General features: G+C 36.2%; 1 non-coding gene across 1 annotated transcript; it reads right to left on the bottom strand.

Annotated features, from left to right (window-relative positions):
• Positions 1–5,204: 5,204 nt before the first annotated feature.
• TRNAL-CAA (transfer RNA leucine (anticodon CAA)) lies at positions 5,205–5,288 on the bottom strand. The gene has a single exon. It is a non-coding gene; the product is annotated as a tRNA-Leu (tRNA).
• Positions 5,289–5,725: the final 437 nt, after the last annotated feature.

The raw sequence follows: 5,725 nt of genomic DNA, 5'->3' as shown, positions 1-5,725 counted from the left end.
TGAGGCTGGTCATTGGATAAATAGGGAAGAGGAGTTAATTGAATTGGCTAGGAATTTTTTTCTTAACCTTTTTAAGGAAGAAGTTATCAATCTTGTGTGGGTGCACACTAATAACAACTAGCCAGGTTTGGAGGAGGACCAGTTAGCCTCTTTGTCTCTGGATGTTGATATGGAGGAAGTGTGAACTGCTTTTTTTCAAATGGGTCCTTTGAAGGCTCCTGGACCTGATGGTTATCCTGCTCTCTTCTACCAAAGGAATTGGGAATGAATTAAATCTCAAGTCTTTAGTAGTGTGCAGAAGTATCTTAAAGAGCTAGACTCGATTAAAGAGATCAATCACACCCTGCTAGCTCTTATTCCTAAGGTTGAGAGACCATGTTTGATGAAACAGTTTAGGCCGATTGCCCTTTGCAATTATGTCTATAAGGGTCTTAGTAAAATCCTTGTTAATAAGATCAAGCCTCTGTTGGGAAATCTCATCTCCCCTAATCAAGTGAGCTTTGTTCCTAGAAGGAAGATACATGACAATATTATCATTGCCCAAGAAATAGTTCATGCTATGCACAAGATGAAAGGTAGGAAAAGCTTCTTCTCCATCAAAATTGATTTGGAAAAAGCTTATGATAAGCTTAATTGGAAGTTTATAAGGTCAGTTTTGGAAGAAGTGAGATTTCCTGCAAATTTGATTGATGTCATTTTGGGTTGTGTAACCAGTCCTTGTTTGGAGGTCTTGTGGAATGGAGCTAGGAAACCTAGTTTTAATCCTCTGCGTGGAATCAGACAAGGGGATCCAATATCCCCTTACTTGTTTGTCCTATGTATGGAGAAGTTAACTCATCTGATTTTGGATGAAGTGGAGGCTAAAAGGTGGAGACCTATGAGGGCTAGTAAAGCTGGTCCACTTATCTCTCACTTAATGTTTGCAGATGATATAATTCTCTTTGCTGAAGCTTCTATGGATCAGTTGGAATCCATTGCTCACTGTCTGGAGAAGTTCTCATTGATGTCTGGTCAATGTGTGAGTGTGGAAAAGTCTTGTATTTTCTTTTCGAAGAATGCAGCTCAAGAGACTATTGATTCTGTTACAGCTGTGAGTGGATTTAAAAGAGTCAGCAGCCTTGGTTGTTATTTGGGAGCTTTGATGAGGCATGGTAGAGTCAAGAGGGACCACTATGCTGATTCTATTTCTAGAGTTCAAGGAAGACTTCAAGGGTGGAAATCCAAGTGCCTTTCTTTGGCGGGTAGGATCACCTTGGCCAAGAGTGTCATCTCAGCTATTCCCTCTTTTCATATGCAAAATAGTATGCTTCCTGTCCATGTGTGCCAGGAGATTGAGAGACTACAAAGGAACTTCATATGGGGGGATTCTGATGTCAAAAGAAGAGCTCATTATGTATCTTGGGAGCAATTGTGTCTGCCTAAGGATTGTGGTGGACTTGGCTTCTTAGACTTGAGAAGACAGAATGCTGCATTTATGCAGAAATTAGCTTGTAAGGTTATGAATGACCAAGGCAGCCTCTGGGTTCAGGTGATGTTAGGTAAGTATGGTAGGAATCTAAATCCTAACCGGGCTTTAATTTCAAAAGCTACTGATTCTCCTTTATGGAAGTATATTTGTACTGCTAGAGACAATCTTTCTCAGCATCTTGAGTGGGTGATTGAAAATGGCAAGGAGACTTGTTTCTGGACAGACTTATGGGGAGGGTGGAAGAGGAGCTTATATGATCTTGCTGTTTGTAAACCTCCGAATGACCAGCTGCCTCTTAAAGTGTGTGATTATGTGGATCCTGTAACAGGGGAGTGGAAATGGTTTTGCCTTCTGAATTGGTTAGATTCTAATTCTCTTAATAGACTCAAAAGCATTAAGCGTCCTGTCAAGGATGCCTTAGAGGATAAACTGAACCGGTGCTGGAGTAGACCAAATATGTCCTTTGTCAAAAATGCTTACTGTCACTTGTCAGGTTCTAGTGTTGGAAAGGATAGAATTTGGGCTGCTATCTGGAAATGGAAAGGTCCATATAGGATAGCTGTTTTCATTTGGTTAGCTTGTCTTAACAAAATTCCTGTTAGAACTATGACAGGCCTTTGGAGTGGTGGGGACCTTGGATGCCCAATCTGTCACACTTTGCAGGAATCTTTCTTACATGTATTGAGGGACTGTAGGGTGGCTAGACTAGTATGGGAGAGATGGTTTGCAGGTCATATACCAAGGGAGTTTTTATCTGCTGAAGGTGTTGAATGGTTCAAATTAAATCTGCTTCAACAGTTCTCTAGCGTGGCAGTCCTGGAAGGAGATTTTTTTTGTCACATGCTGGTTTCTTTGGCTGTGGATAAATTCTTCTGTTCATGAGGAGTCCTTCTCTTTCCCCCAAGATCCTGTTCACTCCATTTTGTGCTATCTAGCTAGTATGAAGAGAAGCATGAATTCTGCGAATGATTGTGTTGTTTCTGGTGGTTTCTCTAACTCTATTTTGGCAGGGAAACAACAAGTACTGGATCAGATCAGTATTTTTGTGGATGGAGCTGTTTGCCTGAATTCCAGTAAAGGTGCTTGTAGAGGGCTGGCTGTTTCTTCAGGTGGGGAGTGGAAAGGGGGTTTTTCAGCTAACTTAGGGGTTGTTTCTGTTTTGGAGGCTGAATTATGGGGAATATACCATGGTCTTAAGATGGCTGGGGAGTTGGGCTATTCTAAGGTGTGGATGGACTGTGATAGTAAAGAAGCTTTGTTTTGCTTGAAAGAGGATTCTGAGATTTGTGGGTTTACATCCTTGATTTGCAGCATTAGAAGCATTGCCCAGGGATTTGATCAGCTGCAATTGGAATTTATTCCTCGAAAATCCAATGACTGTGTAGATTTTTTGGCTAAGCTAGGTTTTGGTTGTAAGGGTGATGAGTTGATGATTCATTCCTCCCCCCTGTTGATATTTTACCTTTCTGGTCAGAGTTGTGCTCCATCATGTTGATGGAACAATTGAGTCTGTATATGCATAGGTTGAGTGTTTAGTTTCTGGGCTTGGCCCTCCCTTTTATAAAAAAAAAATAAAAAAAAATAGACTACTTGGTGTAGCTCTTTAGCCAAAAGAGAAAATGCTTATGCCTCAATTCGAAATTAAAATATTTCAATACGACAAACCTATGTAGCACCGATACCGACACGAGACACGTGACACGATACGACACGACACTCCGATACATTAATTCTAAAAAATGTTAGATTTCGACACGTTAGGACATGCTTTGATATTAAATGATATTTCTAATTTATGTAGTGTATATTATATTTAATATTCAATAATTTAAGAAAAAAATAAATCTAAATTTATAATATTCATAAATTTTGCAAAGAAACATAACATATTCCAAATATTTATATTAAACTCAATAAAATGATAATCGTAATCCAATGAATCTAATAGTTGGAACTAAAAACTCAACGCAAATTAACCTTTGAACCTTTTTTTTTTTTTGAATTTCTATAACGCATGTTGGAGTGTCGGAGAGTGTCCGAGTGTCCGAGAGTGTCGGGAAGTGTCGGACACGACACGTCAAGGTTTTTGAAGTGTCGGTGCTTCATAGCGACAAACTAAAAAAAATGCTTGTAGGGCGTTTGGTTCAGGAAATTTTTTTAGAATAGTAGGGAAATGAGATAGATAGAGAAATGATTGGAAAGATAGATAAAGTGAAATAGGTAGAAAAATGTAAAAAAAAGTTGTTTGGTGGGGAAAAACTTTACTGGGAAAATTAGGTAACTTTATGAAATCATCAGTGCATTAAAAGCCAGATAACCGGTTTTTCGAAAAATCTCACCTTCAAATTGGGTTTCTAAACAGTGCAGATATCTATGTTTCTCATAAATTCAGACAAATTGGGTAGATGGGTTTTTGGTGAAAAACGTTGAAACAAACATGGTATTTCTAAAAGTCATACTTGAGAAAGATAGATATCCGCTGAAAAGCTCCCAACCAAACACCACCCACATATTCAAGTAATAGAGGTTAATCCGCATTTGTCTTGGAATCTGGATTATGAAGTCCTTGATTGTCATAGAAATGAACAAAATATATATGGGAATAAACGATTTAAAATTTTATTATAAATTTAGATTGATAATTTATCCTTAATTTTGTAATAAGAAGAACATCCTCTCATCTTATCTTAAACCTTTTTGTTAAAAATTAAAAAAAAAAAAACTTAATTAGACCGTACTAAATAAATCTTGCTGTAAGCACAGAGTAAAAAAACTTAGGGACGTTTGGTTCAAAAAAAAAAAAAATTTATTAGGGAAATAGAATTAGTAGGAATATGGTGAAAAAGTGATTTTGGTAGGAAAGTTTAAAAAAAGTTATTTGGTATGCTAAAATATTACTGGAGGAATTGAGTTAAATTTTCTGAGTGTATATTTGGTTGAAGGTAAAATATTGATGAAAAAATCGATTAAAAATAATGAAATAACTCTTTATCATACTTTATGAAAATTGGTTAATAATACTAAAAAATTTCTCATAGTGTCTTTTTTGTCTTTTCAATGGAATGTGTCTTTCCATTTATCCATCTAACTATAAAATACCATCTTAGAAATGGTCTTCTAAATAGTGCTCTCTATCTCATTTGCTTCCTATTTTTCAAAAGCTAGGGAAATATATTAGATGGGGAAATTATTCAATATCTTGAACCAAACATGGTGATTCCAAAAGACCAAAGTTAGATGCATAGGAAAAAATTTCAATAACTTGAACCAAACACCCCCTAGTGTAGCCCAAAATTTAGCAACGATGTAAGATTTGGATTTTTTTTTTCTCACCAAGAAAAAACAGTATATATAGATAAAGAAAGAAATTTCACAAATAAATCATTACTCACTCAAGGATCTACTAATTTTATATATAAAATTGATTTGGACCTAATGTCCCTATGACTAGTGTAGACTCAAGTCAAGATGTTGCATTGCAGAAAACCAAATGAAAGATCATCATCGAATAAAGTAAAAATGGGTATATGGTATGGTAACTTTGTTCATTAATTGTAACTCATCAAATGTCAATGTTCTATTTCTTTGTTAATTTTTTCAGAAATCATGCCACTATTTTAGTATGATAGCTCATCATAGTAGTACATTACTACAGTGTTTGATATCTGAATGGGCCACAATCCAAATTCAGCCCAAACCATTTTAAGGCAAAAGAGCTTCGAAAATGCAAAAAACATGTCAGAAGTGGGATTTGAACCCACGCCCTCTCACGAGGACCAGAACTTGAGTCTGGCGCCTTAGACCACTCGGCCATCCTGACTTCAGTGAATGACTGTTCTTATTTTTTAATTTTTATATTTATTTTATGCATATTCATATATATTCAGATATATTTATTGACATGTCAGAAGTGTTTGATATTTTAACTTTTCACCAACTAACTACCGAAAAAGAGGAACTAACTTAGTTATAACTGATTACAAATAATCACACGTGCATGCCAACAGAAACACCCAAGGTATAGCTTATCTCAACATCAACAGAATGAAGCATCAACTTATGAATAAATTTCTTAAGCATTTCGATTCTCAAGGTATATCTGATCGAGATTCACAATCAATACCGTGATAAAATTTATGGAATGATCAACGAGACTTCAACAGTAGATGGGTAGACCACAAAGTTAAAAAAATAATACAACGTCTCTTGTTAAATTTATACAGTCCACTTTACACTCATAGCTTTTGATAGGGATAA

The sequence above is a fragment of the Gastrolobium bilobum genome, unplaced genomic scaffold (assembly GCF_033153095.1).
Source record: "Gastrolobium bilobum isolate Gb01-03AN ecotype WA unplaced genomic scaffold, APGP_CSIRO_Gbil_v1 utg12463, whole genome shotgun sequence".
Taxonomy (NCBI): Eukaryota; Viridiplantae; Streptophyta; class Magnoliopsida; order Fabales; family Fabaceae; genus Gastrolobium; species Gastrolobium bilobum.
This window is presented reverse-complemented; position numbering and strand designations above follow the sequence as displayed.